This window comes from Sinocyclocheilus grahami, unplaced genomic scaffold, assembly GCF_001515645.1.
Source record: "Sinocyclocheilus grahami isolate Dianchi unplaced genomic scaffold, SAMN03320097.WGS_v1.1 scaffold622.1, whole genome shotgun sequence".
NCBI lineage: Eukaryota > Metazoa > Chordata > Actinopteri > Cypriniformes > Cyprinidae > Sinocyclocheilus > Sinocyclocheilus grahami.
This window is the reverse complement of record NW_015505801.1, coordinates 584,138-606,838: the sequence shown is the minus strand read 5'-3', so window position 1 is coordinate 606,838 and position 22,701 is coordinate 584,138. Positions and strand designations below refer to the sequence as shown.

General features: G+C 37.0%; 1 long non-coding RNA gene across 1 annotated transcript; it reads left to right on the top strand.

The window, feature by feature from the left end:
• Positions 1–3,299: 3,299 nt before the first annotated feature.
• Positions 3,300–22,441, top strand: LOC107557867 (uncharacterized). The gene is made up of 3 exons (XR_001605435.1): positions 3,300–3,400; positions 13,053–13,225; positions 21,484–22,441. It is a non-coding gene; the product is annotated as an uncharacterized lncRNA (long non-coding RNA).
• Positions 22,442–22,701: the final 260 nt, after the last annotated feature.

Sequence of the window (22,701 nt, the reverse complement as noted above, 5' to 3'; positions counted from 1 at the left end):
TAATTAAAATAGAAATATTACAAAAATGTGTTTGTAATTAAGAATTTTTTAAAAATTATTAGCTTAGTATAAAATAATAAAAGTCAATGGAAAATCCCCACAATGACAGAAAAGCAAACATGTGTCACTGTGTCAGACACGGTTCATCATTCTGTCACTCATGTCACACCCTGTGGTTTGAGGATGAGCTGTAGGATGTCAAAACACACACACACACACACACACACACACCCGAGTCCTCACTTACGTGCACTGTATAGGAACATATACACAACTAAACATTCACACACTATCATTTAATAATATGGGGTCAACAACCTTTTTAATGTTTTGAAAGAAGTCTCTTATGCTCACCAAGGTTGCATTTATTTGATCACAAATACAGCAAAAACAGGAATATTGTGCAATATTACAATTTAAAGTAACTTTTGCGTAAACATATTTTAAAATGTACTTTATTCCTGTGATCAAATCAATCTAATATGCTTATTTGCTGCCCAAGAAACATTTCTAACTATTATCAGTGTTAATCAACAGTTTAATACATTTGTGTAATTTTTCTGGGAACCCTGCTACGTTATTTCAGGATTCTTTGATGACCAGCAAGTTCAAAAGAACAGCATTTATTTGAATTACACACTCACACACACTAAACCAAATGTTTCCCGTTTTAAAATATGAAGATTGAGAGCAAACAGAATTCCAAACAGAATCCTGATTCTCTGATATTCTTTTGTTTATCGTCTGAGGGAATTTGGTAGCCCTCATTATCAGCAGCTGACATGAGCAATGTGTCACTGGCTAAAACAGTGGGTGCCTGGTTAAGGACCTCTCCCCTCATTAAGACCTAACCACTCCGATTAAAAAACATCTGTCCTCACTCAAGGCATGTCAGCAATCAACCAGCAATTCTAAGATCCGACACGGGAGCCGCTCCATCCTCTCAGTCACATAGAAAAGGCTAAAGCAGCAGTGTTTTATCAATAAAAATAGCTCACTTTCAGATTGCAAATTAAGGTGGATACAGAGTCTGTTGTCATTCTGTTAAATTTTTTCATTTCTAAATATGTTTACTGATTGTGTGTATTATTCACTATAGTTAAAGCTAACTGATAGGTCTTTGTTAATGCACACATAGAAATCTGCACTCTTCCTAGTGTTTGGCACCGATAGGCTACTACTAAATCCCTGGCTTCGGTAGGTTGCCATGGCAATCAAGTGTAGCAGATCAGATTTCCACACGTGATGACAGTGACAAAAGGTGGAACAATCATTCTGATCACACACAAACAGTGTTTTTGCATAAACACGGTTATAAAATTACGTGTCGTCCCAATTTAAATTGATTTACAAAGCAGCACCAGAATTTATCATATAGTAATTTACCAAATCTGCTGGTAAGAATATATTTAGCACATTTACATGATGTGAAACAAGACTAAAAATGATTCACCATCAATAAGACATGAGAACAGATTTTCGAAATGGCTTTTGGAATTGATGGTAATCATGGGTATGCGTGATTTTCTCTCATAACACTCTGTCAAACACAATTCATGATGTGGTCTCTAGACTGCGGTGTCAGGCAGATAACTGTGAAAATGTCCTGCCTAAATTTAGCAATAAATTCCAGCGCTGAATACCATCCCAGTGAAATGTTTTTACCCTCATGTGAACGTCTATGTCAAATCACCATGGAGACGACAGAAACCAGCCTCTACTGCACAAACCTGCAACTCTTTCATTACGGATTATCCTTTAGCAGGAGCGAATTTATCAACCCTGCAAATAACTACTGAGCACATGAATGTGTGTGTTTGTGAAGAGGAGAGAGATTAATTTTCTTTCACACTGTCTACCACATCCTTATAAATTGTGGTTTCAACAGACAACATAGACAGAAATGTGTGCAGTATGCATAACTCTATGAGGCTATCGGGACAGAATGTTAGATGATCTATAATTTAAGAATGAATCTGTCTTTTTTTTCTATACCAAAATGAATATACAACCCATGATCAACAATCAAATACTGTAGCTAATTTGAAGAAGTATATGGTAAACTCACACACATGACTTTCTTCTATGGAACACAAAAGGAGACATTTTGAAAAATGAACACTCATTTCCAGGCAGTTGATAAATATGTTCAACGTGACTTCTTACCTCCTTGTGTTTTCCATGGAAGAAAGAAAGTCATGCATGTTGGAAACAACATGATGGTGACTCTCATTGCTCAGAAAAGGAGGACTGAATCCTATTCTGAGTATTCTTTCGTGAATAATTCACCGAAATGTGTCTCAGAGCTCTGCGGTTCGGGAGAAACAGCGCAGAGAAGAAGCACTCTTAATGTTTTTCATTCCTCTTTGTTGTTTTATAGATCTTGGGGAACCAATTGTCAATTAAAATGTAATCTGTTCCAGATGAAGGTCAAAACCGTACCTCAATGAAACTGTTTAAGGATGCTTTAATGCTTCCTTCTGGGGTTCTGACCAGAAGGAAGACAAATGATTCGATTTAAAAGTGTCCCAGTAGCAATACTCTTTCTCCTCTTAGTCCTCTAAGCCAAGCAAATTCATTCAGATTTGTGGCTAGTGGGGTAAACAGGAAGTGTACAGGCTTTAAAAAAAAAAAGCTAATCGAGTAATACATTCCTATGGTACGCACACTAAAAACACACTGCAAAAAAACAAAGCAGTCAGAGATCAAACTAAATGTCAAATGTGCTTGCTCTACATTCAGTATGTCGATCCAGACACTAGCTGTCTAATGTTAATAAATGTATATTTTTTTTAAATTTCATATGAATATTCTTGGACAAACATATATTTGGATCTTAATTTAAATATTGTAAAATCCTTTTTATTTTTATAAAATCATTTATTTGTTCTTTGAAAACGCCTGAATGATTATTAGTTACTGGTCTTTTGCACTCATAAAAATAAATAATCATTGAATATATAGCTTCACTTTCATATTTGATATACGTTTTTAAGCATCTTTAAGATGGAAATCTCCACATTGACAGACTCGCAGAAAATATGGGCCTTGCTTTTTTTTTCTCCTAAAGGACCCCACCCACCCACACTATCCCCCCCCCTTCACAAAATTGTAACACACGCTGGACTCAACGTCAAATAGCTTCACACTCAACCAATCACAAACAACAGCAGTTGGCAACCTAAATCTCAGTGGCCAATCGTATGTTCTACAGACTTTCATGTGACACAAAGCTCCGCCCCATTTGTGGAATCATTGAGAACGCGAGTGGAACTACAGCGAGTCAGCGGTGACCGGCGCAGATCCAAGCAGCTGGAGGATCCGGAGAGATATCTGAAGCGATACGAATGCTCCTTACGTGGACTGGCTTCCTTTATTTCTTCTTAAGATTTCAAAGAAGGTATGTAAGCCTTCACTTTGCTCTCACAATGCAAAGGTTACAGATTTAGATCATAAAATCAGTGCAAAAGCTGGTGGCAGCTGCTCATGAAAAAGGAACTGTGTCACCGATAACTTATTCTGCAGGATGATCGATTAATTTCAGCCAGAATTAAATATATTGCAATGTATTTAGATGCTTCATGTATTGCATTCATTTGTCAGAGTAAATTTAACTGTATTAGAAATGTATATATAGGCTAGTAAAAGTTAAATATATCCGATAGTCAATAAGCTTCTGTTTGTGTAATGTTGAAATATTATATACAGATACAAAGATCTTTAAAAGCACTTTTTGCCTCTCAGGGTGTAACATCCAAACAACTATGGGTGGTTATCCTTGACCCTTCCTTAATTATAAATGCCTGTTCTCTTTATATGTTTATTATTATTATTTATTACACCAAAACCGCTATTTATTTTATAATATAATATTATAATATTTATCTTTTATTGCAATAATGTAATCTCTCTACGTCATTAAAAAAAGATAAAATTGGATATATATATATATATATATATATATATATATTCATGTTTTGAAATAAAAAGAAATATTACGATATTTTTATTTCTTTTGTGGTTTAATAATTCATGCAATTCATAGAAGGGTTAAATGTGCATGATAAAAAGTACATTATTAAAAAAAAGATTTTTCATTGGAAATAATACAAAGATTATTAGATTGTTCAGTCTTTCTACTTCAAAATTTCAAGTTTAATTCAATGTCACTTGCCATTCCTTTGCTATCTATTGTGAAATTTACTGGCAATGTCTGAGTGAAAACTGTTTCTACACCAATTTTTTTTTAAGGAGACACTGGCAATTGTTGTTACACATTTTGTTTCAACATGTTTTTTGTGCTGTGTATGTCAAACGTTAATATAGTATTCCTAAATGTGTTTGCAACAAATTAGTTGCAACATTAACAAAACTGCAACATCAGTTTAGAAATGTACATAGTTTACCTCTAACTATGTAATTTAATGTCAAATACAAAGATTGCAACTGTTAAAGTTGTCCTCAGAGTGGGCTCCAATTAAAAGCACAGACATTTTAAATTATGTGCATTCATTTATTGTGGTAGTCAAATTTCTTAATTTTAAACGGTGGTAAGCAGCATATTAAAACCATTTTTATTTAAAAACGCAAATACAGTGGGAAACAAATATAGGTGTACACACTGTCCCATTTTGAGCAATCTTTGTGGCTCTAATAGATGTAAACGGGAAAGGGTTACAACCCTTCTCGTCTGCTCAGAGATGAAATTTCTAGTTTTCTAAATGTGTAGATGAAAAGCTCGCTCCAGATCACCTGGATTTCACTTCTTGTGTTTGACTTCTTTCCATTGTGGGTCTGATCACAGACTGTGGTGTGAGTCATCTCAGCGCCCAGACTCTCATCATCACCGCTGCATCATTAGATTAAATCAGTAAACTGATGCTTGTACGTGGGCTGAAGATAAACTTAGCTTAGTGACAAGTTAAATGTGCATGATTACCTTTAATCTGGGTTTCAGTTTCGTTGTTCTCTACAGTAAATGTTAGTTATTAACTACAGCAGTTGATGTGTTTTGTGTAGACGAGTAAAGAAAAAGTAGATGTGCTGAAAAAAACTGAATCAAGTTGATCCCTCAAATCCATCTGGTGTTGTTGACAGGATCCAGATGTGTCTAATTGCAATATATGAAATCTGTTTGTTGCCGTTCCGGTCTGCAGAGAGATAAAGTAAGGTCACGGAAAGCTGCAACAGAACGAGAAAGACGACTGTTAAATATATTACAGGCTGTGTGATTATATCTGTACCGGAAAGTGAACCCCCCTCCACACACACACACACACACACACACACACACACACACACACTCACACACAATCTCCACCTTCTTTGTCTGTCTCCCAGTTTAATCTCCACCTACTGCCACCCTCAGAGACACCTGAACACAGACATAACGAACAACAGCAACGGGCGTCTGAACACCCCTCCTCTCTGTCTCTGTCTCTCTCGCTCTCTCTTACACACAACAAACAGGCCCAAACAGAGTTAGAAAGGGCTTCTATTCCTTCATGAATAGGGGACACACAGTGTGATAAGAGACACAAATCCGATGTTTTTAATGTCCGGTATATCTCCAGGATAAGATGCACTGGCCTCAGAAAGTATTTGAACATTTAATTATGACATTGTATGAATGTCATTGAATTAAAAATAAATAAATAAAAAATGCCAAGCACTGTTATTTTAATTAATATATTTAAATAACACAGCTTATAAAGCACACTTATGCAAGCAATACATTTCACAAAGAGATGTTGTTTGAGTTTTAGATTGGTAAAGAATAAATGCTGTTTAAATCTAAGACAAAAATATTTGGACATTAGAGTTTATGGTTGTGAGATGTTAAAAGCAATTGTGAAAATATTTCTGAAAATTAGTTCTGAGGGAAACCTCATTTGGTTGCAAATGCCAATGTCTAATGCTGTAAAAATATTCAGAAACTATAAGGGACCATTTTAGTTTTTTTTTTTTTTTTTTTTTAAGAATTTGTGAGTGTTCATTTTTAACAAACCCTAATGTAATGCACAGCCATGATGTCTACTTTGAATTTCTTGTCTTCTCATTATTTCATCAGTTACCTTACATAAATACAATGTTTGATCTAAACACTTTCAGTTTTCCTGACATTATACCGTTCTCAGACTCCACCACTGTTGCTATTACCTTTTGCTCTCTCCACATCAAGTGAAAAAAAAGGGAAGCATATTTTTGTTTTGTTTTTTATGTTTAGTGGCTCCTACATACTGCTTTGTGTTGACCTACAAGTCTTAACATTTCTATAAATTGGCTGCAAATATGTCTTGCACAAGACATACAAGATAAAAGTGCATCTCAAATGCATACAATATCATTAAAACGTTTGTTTTTTGAAAGAAATCAATACTTCTATTCAGCATCTTTCAAGAATTAAGTGTTTCAGAAACTTTAAAAAATCTCACCGACCCCAAACGTTTGAACATGTGTACACGTGTATTCTAGTTTGAGCCTATTTTTGTGTATAGTGCTAGATGTCTCACAAAACAGTATCTCCATAGAGCAAAAAAGCACACAACAAAGGACTCTACAATAACGAGTGACAGTTTTGTACTGTCCAGAGGATAATTTTTTGGGAGTGTGAACATTTTACTTTTACCAATGTTATAAAATAGTTTGAGCGCAGCTCTTTTAAAATTTCTCAGAAGTCCAAGACCCCTTGCAGGAGGCAAGCACATTGATAAAAAATTAAAGAAGTAGTTTTGTTCTGAGATGTGTGGTATTCAGCAGCATAAATGTGGGCATTCATCGCGAACAGTGAAAAGAATATTCAACAATATTTTCACACACACAGAAAAATCTGAATGCTTGGGGTGTCTTGAAGGAAGCCACGCCCATTCCAAGTCTCAACAAAATCCATCCACACACTCACACACACACACACACACACACATACAGATAACATACCTCAATGTGTGGTTGTGGTGTTTTGGGAAAAATATTCCAGAATGGGCTGCACTTCAAAGAGATGTTCATCCATTCTGTCTGAGGAACTAAAATGAACAGGAACACCTCAGGGGGAATATGACACCAGCTGCTAAGATGCCTTTTTGCTTTTTGCTCTAACGCTTTTTCTGGGTGCACTTGAGCGTGTGCGCTCACATATGTAGCCTCCATCTAGAGGCTTCGCTATTTCCAGGGCCGGGGATGTGGCATCCACACTGTAATCTTTTCAGTGGAGAGGATGTTGAGATGGATTATTGAAGCCCCAGCGTGCTGCGTGTGTCATTACCGTGGAGAGATCAGCACAGTGAGGTTAATGAGCCAATCTGCATAAACTTTGTCCCCATCTGGAGCTTTTGGGTGGTGTGGGGCAATGTGTTACCAGCGTTTCTGCATCTACATCACCAACAACCCTTAACGTAGCAAATTATTTATGCTAACGATCTTTCTACTCTTCACTGAAAACTTACAACACAAGCTCAGGCTCCCTGGAGCATGACTGGGGTTGTTTGGTAAAAATCGCACTAAAACGGCATGGTTTCGGCTGCAGTGACACATTTATGTACAGTTAAAATATGGGATTTTATGTACAATTTCCACTACCTACTGCTCAGTCATTGTGTGTGATTGTATACTTTAAGTATTTAAAAAAAAAATTATCAAAAATACCATCTCTTATACCAGCTTAATGTTCAGAGACAACTATAAGTAAGCTGTTTGTAGGTTGATTTCCTTGAAAACTGTAAATACCCGGTGTCTCTGTGTGCTTTCAAAAGACTTTGAGTAACAACATTGACTCAATGGCACGAGTTTAAGGTGGGACTGCTACTGTTTTTTTTAACAATGGCAGATGGGAGGAGACTTTCCATGAATGGAAACCGTCATTGTTGCAATTCCTTTTAGTGTCACTAGTGGTGTAGAAATTACATACAGTCATTTTAATTCGAATTAAAGTAGCCATTATGGAATTTGAGTGGAACACATCCTAAACCAACTTGCTGCCTTTGAAAGACTTGTAGAAAGAGCTGAACTGGGGTGTGTTTAAGACTGTGAGTCAGAATTAAATATATCAGTTTTAGTTTGTATTCTGAGTACACTCTTAAAAATAAAGATTCTTTGTTGGAACAATGGTTCCACGAAGAACCTTTAACATCCATTGAACTTTTTTGCATAAAAGGTTCTTTATAGTAAAAAAAAAAATATTTAGATTAAAAGGTTCTTCACACTTGGTTCACTGAGAAGTTCATTGGGGAACCAAAATGGTTCTTTTATGGCATTCAAAGCAAAACCCTCCTTTTGGAATCTTTATTTTTTAGACTGTATAGAAAAGCACTCCATGCCCTACAAGGGCAAAATAACAACACATTTTGTCAGTTGAGATATGACTGAAGTCAGGTCTCTTAGACTATGATTGACTGTGACAGATGGGTTTGGTTTGACTATGCTTAGAAAGAAAACCAAATGTGAAAATTAATATCAAATCAAAGCCAATCTACTCTGTTCCAGTTTTGGTGTATAGTCACTGCTTTTTTTATTCTAGGCAGTTTAAAAGTTGTCAGTTGTTAACGTCATCATTTCAGCTTTTCACCATTCCCAGGTTTTTTCTAGTGTAGTGTTGAAAATTCAGTGACACTTCTACAAGTGACGTTCTGCTTTCGCACATGGTGGCTGGAGATATACTGCGCAAGGTCTTTTAGTTTGGGAAAATGTAGGCGTAATTGTAAGTGTGCATTCACAAATTAGCTCTAAAGATCTTGAATTGTCTCAAAAACGTCCACAATCAGTCTTAAAGACATTCATTTGACTGGTGAACAGCTTTGACAGTTACATCATAATTGTGATGAAATAATGTGCAATTTTTAAGGCATGTTTTTAAAGACTTAATTATGCATAATTTATCTTTGATAGTTCTTTTCCCCAAAACCCATGGGAAAAATGTGTTTAATCAGAGACCAATTTTGATACAATGTGAATTTATACACCCAGATTTCTCCTATGAGCTGAATTGAAGAAACATGTGATATTGATTTTAACCTACGATTTTCATTGTAAAGCGATTAAAGGCCATTGCAAACACTGGCTATGTTTACATGCAACCAAATAATCCATTTGTAATTGGATTGACGGCTCAATCGGACTGAAAAATCTTCATGTAAACATCTTAATCGATCCGATTGAACTCGATCGGAATGAAATTTCGATCGGATTGAAGGGGCGGTTTATTCCTTTTCTAATACGATTGAGAGTGCATGGAAACACTACATTCAGATTCATCAATTGGAATGAATTCAGTCCGACTGAACCAAAAATTGTGCATGTAAACGTAGCCATTGTCTTGAGAACATTTTCTGAAGGTGCTGACTGTAGAATGTGCCATGTGTTTATGACTGAGCATTTAACCACAGACATCTTACACAGCAGTTTCCCAATTAAGAAAAAACATAAATGTCAGCAAAGAAATGCAATAGATTATAAAAACAACGACATCCAAATGGCTAAAAATGAAACGGCAAGATTTCTTTTTTTATGTCTGTTTGCATGAAACCTTGTTGGCTGTAATCTGTGAACTGCAGACTCAATAAGTTGTAACCTTTTGAAGAGCAACCACATACGCATGCAGTTAAAGAACACTGTGTTCTACTGAGTGTCTATGGCATAAACAGAAAGCGACGATTCCTCTTTTTTTTTCTCACTTCCAAAAGACAACCACCCAGCTAGTCTAAACCATTAGAAAATTTCATTTCCCCCCCTCTCATTACCCATAATGCTGTAAACCCCACTAGGCGCAGTGTGGGACCCTACTACTGTAGGATGCACAAGCAATGAGCCGTTCATTTCTCTTATTTTGTTTTCCTCTTCTTTCTCTCCATCTCTTTTTTTTACTTGTTACCCCTCTCTGTGTGAAAAATGAGTGAGGACTGTTAGAGAGTTATGCCAAGGAAATAGAAAAAGAGGCTGTTTTGTTCATTTAATCTGCTTGGAGACGAAATGACGGTACTGAATATTTAGTTACATTAGTTTTTTTTATGTTAATGATTGTGGTGTGGTTTGCTTTTTTTTTTACTTTTAAAAATGTTCCCCAAATGTAGTAAAGAGAAAAACATATCTTACAATCTTTCCACATAAAGAGAACCAGCTTGTTTCAATGCAAACCCTTGATGGGAATAACATTTCACTTGTATTGTATCATGTATATTGTGTGTATATATATATATATGAGAGAGAGAGAGTGTTAGCACTCAAGTCTTGATGTCACATGATCACATAAAACCTGCCAGGGCTGAGTCTCAATTCAAACAAAGGTTTTGGCAGTGAATTTTCTTTTTATTTCTTATTTTTCCTCATTAAAGCATGCTCTTTTTATAGACTTCTCAATTTGTCTTCAGTAGAAGCCACCAATTTGTCTTGTTTCAGCAGACGCCAAAGCAGATGCTGCTTTTAGCACAAAAAACTACATAATGACTCAAATTTTGGGGCTCTTACAGTGGAGCACGCCCATACTCCGATTTCTCTGTAGTTTTGAAAGGATGCAAAAATGTGGTAGGTTACATTTAATGATTTGACTTTCTTAACATGACTTTAATTATTTAATTATTATTTTTTTAAATTAGTTTCAGCCTAAAGGGCCGTTCAGACCTGAAGTGATGTCTATAACGCTAACTACATAACGACAGGAACTATATTGTTGGAATCACTTTCAGATTTTTTTCCAGATAATGAACGATATAATCATTTACAGTCAAGCAGAATCATGTAAGCGTTTAAACGAAGCATTTAAAGTGACAGATGACAAAGCTGTAGCATGTGTTTAGAATAAACAGAACGTTATCGTCTGTTGGTGTAGATGCTAATGTAGTTATCGTTCTTGGTTTGAATAGCCCTTCTGGCGGCATTTTAAAAATGTTTCTCAAAATGGTTCAATTTGATCAGCTGGTGTTTCTGGGAGTCAGAATACTGATGTTTTCATTGGTGAAAACCCAAATGGTGCACTTGATGCATACTTGCGTTCTATATAGTGTACATGTTGTGTAGCATGTCCTGATTGTCATTTTATGGTTCAGAAGAGCTCATGAGCGCCCCCTTTGCCACCATGTAGCCATGTCGACTACTAACCGACATCAAAGTGTGGACTTTGAGAAGGACCAGGTGCCATTTGGGACAGGACTATTGACAGTAGTCAAAGAATATTGGTAGCTTTACTTTTGAACTATAGTACTTGGCTCTCAAATGTTTTTGAAAGCTTGCTGAAAGAATACAATTCATTTGTGTGCTATTGTTAATGAATACTGTTATAGTCTGCATTTTCCCATCTCTGAAAAGGCCAAAAAATTCATACATTTTTATTTGGACTCTTATATTGGATTCCCGATCCGATTCTCAGTGTTTGCCAGATTAGAAAAGAAGCCCTTATTGTTTGATGCTTAAAGTCTGAGGAGATAATTTTGGAGCTTGTAATGGGAGCCTCATGGAAAACCCTTCTATTAGACATGTGCATTTCTTCATATGTTCATATGGAGACGGCATGAACAGGAAATGGCATGCATTCCTTTTGTCCTATTCAGAAATAAACTCCAGTGTGCACTTCCTGCAGAGGCGTTGAGAGGAGAGAAAATAGGTGAAGAGGGAAAAGAACAGAAGCAGAGGAAATAAAGATTGTAGTGTTAAACTTAATGGGCCCCGTTACACTCAAGGGTCTCTGCTGTGATTTGATGAATCCTCGTGTAGTGGTGTTGGCTTGTAAATCACACGCCATGTTTCCTTCTTTTGTAAGGAAGATGAAAGCTCTTTGTGTTGCCACATACATCCCTGCAGTTCTGCACTTCCTGTCAGCAAGACATGTGATTGTTTGGCCAGTGTGTGAGGTTGCCATTTGTCATAGGCTTTGTGAATTTTGCGACAGCCCTGCTTCCACCTTCTGCTGCCTTTTTGCAAGTTCACCTGAGGCTGTGTGAGACATGTCCTGGCATGAGGTTGTTTATTGAATATTCATGTTTTACAGAGAGACTTATGGTGCATATATTCCTTTAAATTTCCTTTAAGTGTCCCATAAGGAGAAAAATATGCATTGTATTTACAGAGAAAAGATAATTATGGCTATATTCACAATGTTTTTGCTGATTACATCAAATTCTACATCTGAACATAATTTCTCTGGTTTAAAGTTTGATTCATCTCTGCAAATCAGTTCAATGAATCTGTGAATCAAAGATTTTCATGATGGTCCCACCAGATGTTTTTCATATATTTAAATGTTTTTGTAAAAATCCATGCAAGTAAATATTGCTGTTCACTTATTTACATTATATTGGTGCATATAATTCAATGCTGTTATTGTTAAAACTACTGAAATAATAATTTAAATACAATAAAATAAAAATATCAGATGACAAACTTGTTTAAATAAAATATGTTTAAATACTAATATACTAAAGCTAAAACTGAAATAAAAAAATGACAAAGGCACAAGAAAATTACTAAAATGTAAAATAAAAGTACAATACTTAAAATAAAAGAAAACTTAAAATATAAAAATATGAGTAAATAAAATTATATTATATAGGTAATATTACACTAATATATAGTTAATAACACTGATAGAAATTAAAAATATTATATTTTTTTCCATTTATTTAACAGCTGTGTTTTCTTCTGCTTAAAAGTTATTGGCTTATAGGATTAAAAAAATCACAAACAACAAATTCATAATTATACAGAGATATATATTGAATATAATTTTTTTTATATTGCGCAGCCCTAATTATGAGTGCATGTTTTATGAGGTTCTTTCAGGCCAGGCTGTCTTGTATCAGTCATATGGTTTTCTGCAGTGCTCTGTAATCCAGGGCTTCATCTTTTGTGGATGTTGCTCTGGTGCCCGACAGTCTGTCCCCGTCCTTTTGTTTAGGCCAACCATAGCTGTGCACTATCTCTTTTATGACCGTATTGTCTGGTGGGGATGCCATGTGATTTTCCTTTACTGTTTCAGCTGCTCGGGGGCCAAGAAGTTCGAGCATGATCATGTAATAGTGTGATTTGTGTGTGTGTGTGTGTGTGTGTGTGTGTGTGTGTGTGTGTTTCAGAGGCTGTGCAGGACAGTAGAAGCTGTTGAAGTTTTGACTGTGGGTTCGCGCTCTCCCTATCTGCAGGGGTTTCACTGAGTTGGCAAAAACGTGTCGCGACGCAGGAACAGAAATAAACTGTCGGCCTTCAAGAACTCCAACACACGCACATCTTGTCCTAATTGGACCTCCAAGTAAGAGCTGTGAGGATAAGATACTACAGTGTTTAATAAGAAAAACAGTAAAATGATGAGCTTTCCAAAATCTGACCCGCTGTAGATATATTTTACATAAATGATTGTTTGGGTTTTGGCTCCAGGCAACTTCATATAAGGGATTTATTGGAGTTTGCGTGTTCCAAGAAAAATGAAGCTATGTTGCATATAAGGGCTCCATACATCCTCATGCAAACCCTGACCATAACTATATTTAAAAATGACTATATAATGACTTTCCATGTATAAGTTACGTCAGTCAAACAGCCTCTAATAAGCCGTGAATCAAAAATGAGAGAAGAGGAAATGATGAAAACCTTTTCTTGACCAAAAAAGCAAGGTAGAATCTGTTCTCTCAACACACACGGAGACATCATCACACCTGCAGGGCATTGGTTTCTCTGACTGACATCAGGTTTATTTTCTTTAACACGCTCATACACATTCTTGCATGTCCATTCCCACAGATTTATGTCCTTTTAATGTAGTTGCCGCTCTGTGAGGGAGGCAGGGTGAAAGCTTTATGTCTGTCTGCTGTGATCCGTGGCATAAACAGTCTCACTGTACTCTGGAATCCCGCCACTCCTACAGGCTTTAGAAAATGGGGCGTTCAGGATGAAAGGAAGGGGCAGTGTTTTGATGCATCTTCAGGATAACGGTTTTATGTTTGGGCTGTTTGATTGATCGATGTTTTAATGTGGGGCTGTTTAATTAGTGCTTTCAGATTGGTAGTTAGTTTTATAGTGGGGTTGCTTAACTGGTTTGGGGTTGTCATTGGTTGATGATTTTTTTTTTCATTGGTGGTTTTATTCAAGGAGAGCTATAATTTTTTTAATTTTTTGTAAAAGAAGTTAATAGCCTACTTTTATTGAGTAAAGCCTGTGTTATACTTTCCGCGTGCGCGAGTCCGCTTGGGTCCGCTATGGTATGCGTGACATAAAAATCGGAGAGGTCATCGGAGAGTGTGTGCGGAGGCTCTGCGCGGACATCCACGTGCCTCCAATTTTTTGTGTAGGCTACAAAAGCACCAACTGCGCTTGCGCAGGCTGTGTGAAGAAGCCCGTTGCTACTCGAACCTGTACAATCTGTCGATAAAACCATATAAAGACAGCCAGATGTGCAATAACTGTGGGCAATTGTTTCTACACATGTTTGTTTACTGTTCAAGCCAATCTACTAAGCATGTATGGAACACGTCCGTGGAGTGGACCTCAGCATATGCTTTCAGTAGTATAAATACAAGTAGTCCGCGTCCGCGTCCGCGCTGTCCGTGTACGCGTCCGGATTGCTCATGCAAAAAAATATAACACAGGCTTAAGGATGCATTAAATTGATCATACGTGACAGGAAAGACATTTATAATGTTAAAAAGTTTTCTTTTAAATAAATGTTGTTCTTTTGAACTTTCTATTCATCAAAGAATACTGGAAAAAAATGAATCATGGTTGCCACAAAATTATAAAGCAGAACGACTGCTTTTGACATTCATAATAATAAGAAATGTTTCTTGAGCAGAAAATCAGCATATTAGAATGATTTCAGAAGGATCGTGACAGTGAAGCCTGGAGTTTATTAATATAGAAAACTTTTCAAATAGAAAAATTTGAAAAGCTTTAAATTGCAATAGTATTCCACAATATTACTGTTTTTACTGTATTTTTGGTCAAACAAATGCATCCTTGGTGAGACGTCTTTAAAAAACTTACAAAAAAAAAAAATCTTACTGAGCCCAGACGTTTGGTTGTGTTGTGTACGTGAATTCAATTCTGCTATCATTTCTCAGTTTTGGGCATAGAAAGAGAAAAAAGGTCCATATTACACTATTTGAAGCTTTCCAATCACTTACATGTACTATAATATGGAATGCTTCTTTAAATATTATTAGACGGTTACACTGATTTTTATTAACCCATTAAGTAGAAAAAAAAAATATATATATTTTTTCATGTAGAAATATGTAGTTCTGGTGGCTACCAGCAGTGGCGCTGTTTAATTGCTGTCTGACTTTAAAGCTAATGTATGTTTTTTTTTTGTTTTTTTTGCAACTTTGGAGCCCCCTACAGAGTCAATTTTACTGTCATAAATATACAGTATTACAGTGGATAGCTGTACTCGTGCATTCGTCGTTGCCGTAAAGCAATCTGCTCTTTTCGTGGAATTTCATACCTCCTCACCAACATTTTATACTTCCAAAACAGAAGTATGAGGGTAGCTTGAGAAAAAACCTTATTAGAAGTCAGTGTATCATTAGCACTGATGTTTCAACATAAAAACCTTAAATACAGTTGCTTTAAGGTGAGGATGTTTGATTGATTGTGGAGATCAATGTGACGAGTGGGGCGGGGCCGAGAGCCGTGGGAGCGGAGCGAGGCCCCACCCCACTCGTCACAATCAACTCTTTGCAAAGTTACATTAATTAAAAGCAGGGTAGCTGATTTGGTTTGAAAACATTCTTTGTTATGCTGGTTAAAAGTCTCTTCACATCCCGATAGCAATCACTAAGTTAAGTGGTCTAAATGTATTTATATATATTTTAATCATCTGGGAAAAGGCATAGGACCATAAAATGTTCGTCCAATCTTATTCCTTGGCCCGAGGAGGACTACGATAGGCTGTCCTACTTGCCTGTCAATTAATGTATTTGCATACCTCTGTGCACACTGTTCGCGCAGACATGATATGTCATCAGCGCATTCCATTACACTATTGCAGACCAAGTGAGATTGGGCGGCGTTATTATTGTAATATGTGCTTTTTACTGTAGTATTTTCTCACCTGTGAATGAGACATGAGAAAATCTGACAGAGTTGCATTCCACCAACGCCATCTCTCATCGTGTCACTGGTTAGCCTCTGGTCTGTCTGTGCGTATTCATGTGTTTTGGAGGAGGTGTGGCTTTGGAGAGTGATTTGCAGGGAGGGTGGGATCTTGTGCTTTTAGAACTAGCTTGCTATTGCTAGCCTTTCCGAAATCGCCTACCCTACCTTTAAGTGAGCAGATGTTTTTATCCAGTGACTTCCAAAGAAGCCTTTACATTAGTCCTTGTAGTGTAGTTGGTAGTTTGGAAATGTACTAGTCAGTAGTCTGCCTCTCGCTTCTCTCTTCTCTCTCGTCTCTTTGTGTTGCTGTGTGAGGGTTTTGAATGAACTCTGTGGTGATTAACAGGAAACTGAGAGTCTGAGTGGTGATTTGCCAGAGATTGAATGGGTTGTGGGTTGTCCAGCCACTGATTTTTACAATAGGAAACATTGTGCATAGGCATGTCTGACAAACATCCTTTTGTCTGCAGTGTAGAAAACAGCTGTGTGCGTGTAAATCAGCAATTGGGTGTGTGCGGGCTATGGGGCTGGGGTTCACAGTCTCAGACGGTCTCTGAGTTCAGGTCTGTAGCAGGTGAGCCGTAGAAAGGCTTCGGGCTGATAGCAGAGCCAAACTCATTCAAAGCGCGACAGCACTCTAAATGCCACTTGTAGACAGACACACACACTAATGCAGGGGTTTTCAACCTTTTAGGACATGCGCCCTCCCCCAAGTTTGTCTAATTTCATTTGAGCCAACTCTGCTCTAACTGTCGACTAGCAGTGGGAGTCAGATTGCCCCCTAATGGATGGCTAAAGATTTGCTAACTCATATTCATAAATCCTCAAGGGAATGTCTCTGAATTAACTGATGCTCGCGCCCCACTTGACAGGTGCTGGCGCGCCCCACAGGTTGAAAACCCCTGCACTAATGCATGCATACACACTCTCTCCTATGGGGGTTATTGGAACTATGCAACCAGCGACTCGGGGCTGCATTCCTAAAGGTTTATCTGGGGTTTACCTTTTTGAGCTAAAAACTAAAACAAGTTTCAGAGGCAGTGAACTCAGATAGCCTGAGCACTTGAACTGTTTTCCTCTAGGTTAAATGCCTAGAATTTGACAATATGACACATTTTACTGTTTAGCTGGCACAACTGTGGTTAGAAGCCCCTCAAACGGTTACACTACCATTCAAAAGTGTCAACAGTTGAAAACACCAGATCAGCATATTAGAATGATTTCTGAAGATCCATGTGACCCTGAAGATTGGAGAAATGGCTGGTGAAAATTCAACTGAAAATGAATCTCATAATACACCTCAAAATGGCTATCAAGATCCTAAAGCAAAATGTTTTTGTATTAGGCTGAAAGGATTAATTGTGGGATAATGACTGCTAAACTGAAATATATAGACTAGCGGTCGTTATACAAAAATATTTGACTGCTCGGTGCCTTGATTGACAAATCAGCATATTACTTATAGGATATAGAATTATTTTCAGTCTTCGTTTCCAAGAAGCACAGCCATTCATTGAGCTAATTCTCTTCGTTTGAGCTTCTCTTTGCATTGTTTCCTAGCGAGGGCTGATTGGGTTAACTGGTTTTCCAGCCCCCTACTTCATTTCCAACTTACAAGTTGAACCTCATGGCACCTGCGGCACTGTGAGAACATATAGCTGTGGAGAATCAGGGAAGCTTCACTTTCATCTCATCAGACTGTCTGGCATGCCGTCACTGTCCAGCGGCGCATCTCACTGAAACAGCTGCACAGCTTCAAAAGAGCGCCTTGTCTTCAGTGATCTTTCACAGCACAGCAAAGGCAAGAGAGACGCCATCACAATGGAATACTTGATTCTGATTGGTCGGTCACGACATTCTGTAGTAAAATATTTTTGTATAATGACTGATGATGGGGTAACCTTGAAAAGGTAAATGTACACTAAATGCCACCAAAAAGCTAATAAAATCAGTGACTCATTTGAACAAACCAATTAGAACAAACGATAACTCGTTTGAACAACTGAACCAACCAATCGTTTGGTTAAAATGTATCAGACTTCCAAGCACTACTTATCAATCAGTGAATTTTTTATAAAAAATAGAACAAACTAATTAAGTTCTATCACAACATCTATCAGTGAATCATTTTCTTGAACTGAACAAACAAATCAGTTCATTAAAATGAATCAGACATCCCAGAACTACTTATCAATCAGTGGATCATTTTTTAAAACAGAACAAATTGATTCAGTAGAATGAATTGATCTGCCTTGCACAAAACCTATCAATGAATTATTTGTTTGAATGTAACAAAAAAACAAATCAATTTGTTAAAAAAGGAACTGGACTTCCCAGTGCTACGTATCAATCAGTGAATCATGTTTTAAAACAGAACAACAAAGTCATTCACTAAAATGAATCAGACTTCCCAGTAAACCATTGTTTTAACCGAAAGAACCGATTCATATGAGAGAGTTAGAAAAAGTAGCTTGTTATTGTGAAAAGATTCACTGTGTTGAAAACAGTTGAACTCCTCTCCCACTACTGAAAATTTAGTTTCCCTTCATTTCTCTTTAGTTTCTATTTCTATTCATTTCCATTTAATTACTCTTCATTTCAGTTTTATTAGTTTGATTAGTTCTCCTCAGCTCTGGCATGAAAAAGAGGAAATCCTAGGACATCATCTAGTTTTCCTCTCTCACAGTAAAGACACGTCCACAGAGGTGGAAACCACAGGTGGCTGTAGAGGACGGAAGCGTTGTGAGACACATCAGGGGTGAACGTGTTCCTGATTGCCTCCTGTCTGCAGCGGCAGCGATGTGTAATCAGCGCTGATAGACAAGCTGCCCGACCACGGCTTGATGCAGGGTATTTTAAGAGCTAAAACAGGGGCCCCCTCCCAACCCCCTACTCCCCCCACCCCAAATTTTGTGGAAGACCACAAGGAGACGCACTGAAAAAGGCCACATCCACAGTCCACGTTAAGATCAGACTACCACGTCTGAAAGCCATTATGGACTATATATCAGACACATGCGTATATGGGAAGGCACATTCTTTCTCTCTCTCTCTTTGTGAAGTTGGACTACTTCAGACCACCTTAAGTACTCTTAGGACAAATAAGAAATTGAAAGCTACACTACAGCTCTGGTGTTTTTGCAAAGGTGTTGATTCACACTAAAGGACAAACTGCTATGGGACTAAGGGTGAGTTGCAGTGAGTGTGTATTTTTAATGATAGTGTGTTGTGCAAATACAGTGGGGTCCAAAATTCTTTTTTTTTTTAAACTTGACGTAACAGAATTTTGGGGGGGATTTTGAACAATTAAAAATTATATAAAATGTAAGATTCTGACATATTTCAGATCTCTGGAAGGTGGTTCGGATCAGACTTGTACAAATTAGATTTCTTGTATTTTTTCCTATTAAAATAGTTAAAAACGAAATAGATTTCAATTGGATGGGATTTTTCTGCTTGTGTGAACTTGGGTCACTAATCGATTCATTAAAATTAATCAGGTGTTCCAGCACTACATATTAATCAGTGAATAATTAAAACGGCACAAGCTAATTGATTCACAAAAATGAGCTGAGCACAATATTTATTTAAAAAAAAATAAAAAAACCCGCTATCTATTTAGGATCTCTGTCTATTTTGCTAATCCATTCACTTAAATGAATCAGGCAAACTTATCACTATTTAGGAATCAGTAAATGTTTTTTTAACAGAACAAGCCAGTTGATTTACTGAATTGATCTACCCCAGCACAATATCTTTCATAAATTGTTAAAAACTAAATACTTTTGAGTTGGATAGGCCAAAAAATTAGATTTTTCTGTCTGTAGGAACATAACTTTGGTTCACTAATCGATTCACTAAAATCAATCAGACATCCAGCACTACATAATTACTAGTGAATCATTTTTCTTAAAACAGAATAAGCTAATTGGTTCACTCAAATGAATTGATCTAAAAAAATAACATTTTCTGCCTGTGTGAACATAACTTGTAAGGTTAACATAACTTGTAAGCAAATTTGTTATACTGACCAGGTTTATTCAGGTGTATGAAAGACGATAAATGTTGTATGGAGTATTTTAATGGCATGGGTTGCATTATATGTGTTTGCATGCTACTGTATATTCTGTAATTCTGGGTACACACTGATCACCCAAATGTATGAAATTCATACAAATATCCTGATAAATAACTGATAATATCCTAAATTTGCATGAGAACACCACCAGAGCAACGTTTTGGGGATGCAATAAAAACTAGACTTCCCTTTCATTTCGGGTAGTATAAAGTATGTGTCTGTGTTCTGTCTAGTGATAATGTATCTGGGTTCACAGGGGACCCCCCTATTTACATCCACTTTACCCACAATCCCCCTGGATTATCACATCCCTCCCTCACACTGCTGTTGCCATAGGAAACCCTTTCGCCCCCCATGGTCGTCTGAAGAGGTGGTGCGGTGTGTGTGTGTGAATTCATTGTCCATTGTGTTTGAAATGGTAGAGCAATTTGGTTGAAGAGTTTGGATTTAGTGCAAATCAGATGACCGCCTTTTGTCTGAAAATAAAGAATGTGTGTGAGAGAGGTACACTTTAATATTTGTTTGAAATAAAGAAAATTATCTGAAATTATTTTTAAAATACCCTCTGCAATGACATACTTTCCAGAACATCACTTTTTATTCTTTTATGATGAGATTTTATTTGACTTGCAGAGCATTATCTCAATAGATTTTGGTTTTGTGTAGGAAGGTCCTCTACAACAGTTCTTCTGGAGCTTTATTAGGATTTAAGATCCATTTTAATATGATTGCACATTTTTATTCTGTTTATTATTTTTTGACAGGAGCTTAATCTTGTCCAGTTTTTAGCCATGGCTTTAATTATGGTTGTTCAAGATCGATAAATAAATAGTCTGTAATATTGTCTGTAATACTGTGAAATATTATTACAATTTAGTAACGGTTTTATATTTTAATATACAGCATTTTAAAATGTCATTTATTTTTGTGATGGCAAAATTGAATTTGAAGCCATTACTCCCGGTTTTTTTAATGTCACATGATCTTTCAGAAATCAATAATTATTAGAATTATTAATTTGCTGATTTGGCTCAAATAACAATTCTTATTATCAATGTTAACAAGTTGTACAGCGTAATATTTTTGTAGAAACTGTGATACTTTTCCCCCAGGATTCTTTGATGAATAAGTGTGAAAGAACAGCGTTTATTTGAAACAGAAATCTTTTGCTACATTATAAATGCCACTGTCACTTTTAAACTTTTGCATCCTTAGCTAAATACAAATATCAATTTCTTTAAAAAATGTTACTGTTCCCAAACTTTTGAACATTTTATTTTATTATATTCTAGTTTTTCTTATTTTGAATTCCTTGCTCATATTCTCATTTTATCTTCTAGCAGACACTCGGCTCAGCATGGTGAAGGTTCTTCTTGAAGGTTCTGAGGATACAGAAGCCCATGGTTTGAATGAAATATTTTGGTCTTTCCCACCCTCTTGCTGGTCTTGTTGAACATTCAACGCTGTCGGTGAGTTTTTGACATAGAAAAACCATCGACCGTTGAGTGGGCCCTGAGGCCACGCCCTCTTCCGCCCAGACACGCCCACCTCTATAGATGACTTAATTTCTTCAAAGGTCATAATCAACATTCATTGCTGTCGGTGGGTTAATTGTGTAACAGCTCTCTGAACAATGAATGTAACTATGGCCCAGATTCCAGCCTGTCATGCCAGCATACATCACACTCTGCGCCAGTACAGCAGAGATCAGCTTTTCTTTTCCTTTCTTCTCCTGCGCTCATCCTCACGGATCTGGAGTTCTTCAAGGAAGACACAAATAGAAGCAGCCGCACTGACTGCTTCCTCCTGCATCTAATTGGTGGTTGTGTGTGTGTGTGCGTGTGTGTGCGTGTGGAGTGGACAGAAGGAAATGGAGGATGAATGTATAATCATTTAGATGTTCTTCTCATTTGGCTGTTTTGTCTCTCAAATTACATACTGTGTTCACTGCAGCCTGAAATGAGCCTAAAATGGCACTTGCTGCTGAATACTGTCCTCTCTGTCAGCTGTGTGTCTGTTTGGTGTGCGCTTGCAAGTGTATGTGGTGTGAGTTTGTGTTTGTGCAACTTTGTAGTTTATGTACGTGAGACGTAGCATATATATGCGTCTCCATCGAAGACATCAAAGAAAGAAGCTTCGGTTTTAAAATCTCCAGATACCGAAACACAACGACACAGTCATTGTCTAATCCCGTCTGTCTTTCTGCCTCCTTCTGTCTCTTTCTTTGACTACCTTTCATTCTTCCATGTTCTCAGTGGAACATGAGCTGAATAAAATGTCTGAATAATAAAATCTCAGTGGTGCACTGTGTCTCTGTCCTGATTTTCAGTGTTTGTTGTCTCGTCTTGTTATGGAGAAGATTCTCTTTTTAAAAACAGTGCTTAAACACAACTAACAGCATGGAGCAGCATGCGAAATATGATTTTGTCAAAGTACAACATTTCTGTCAACACCAAGAACCATAATATCAACCAAGCATACATCTAACTCTGAAAAGTGGGTGAGGTTAATGCATTCTAAACCTTATGAGCTTGACTCATGAATATTAATCAGGTGAC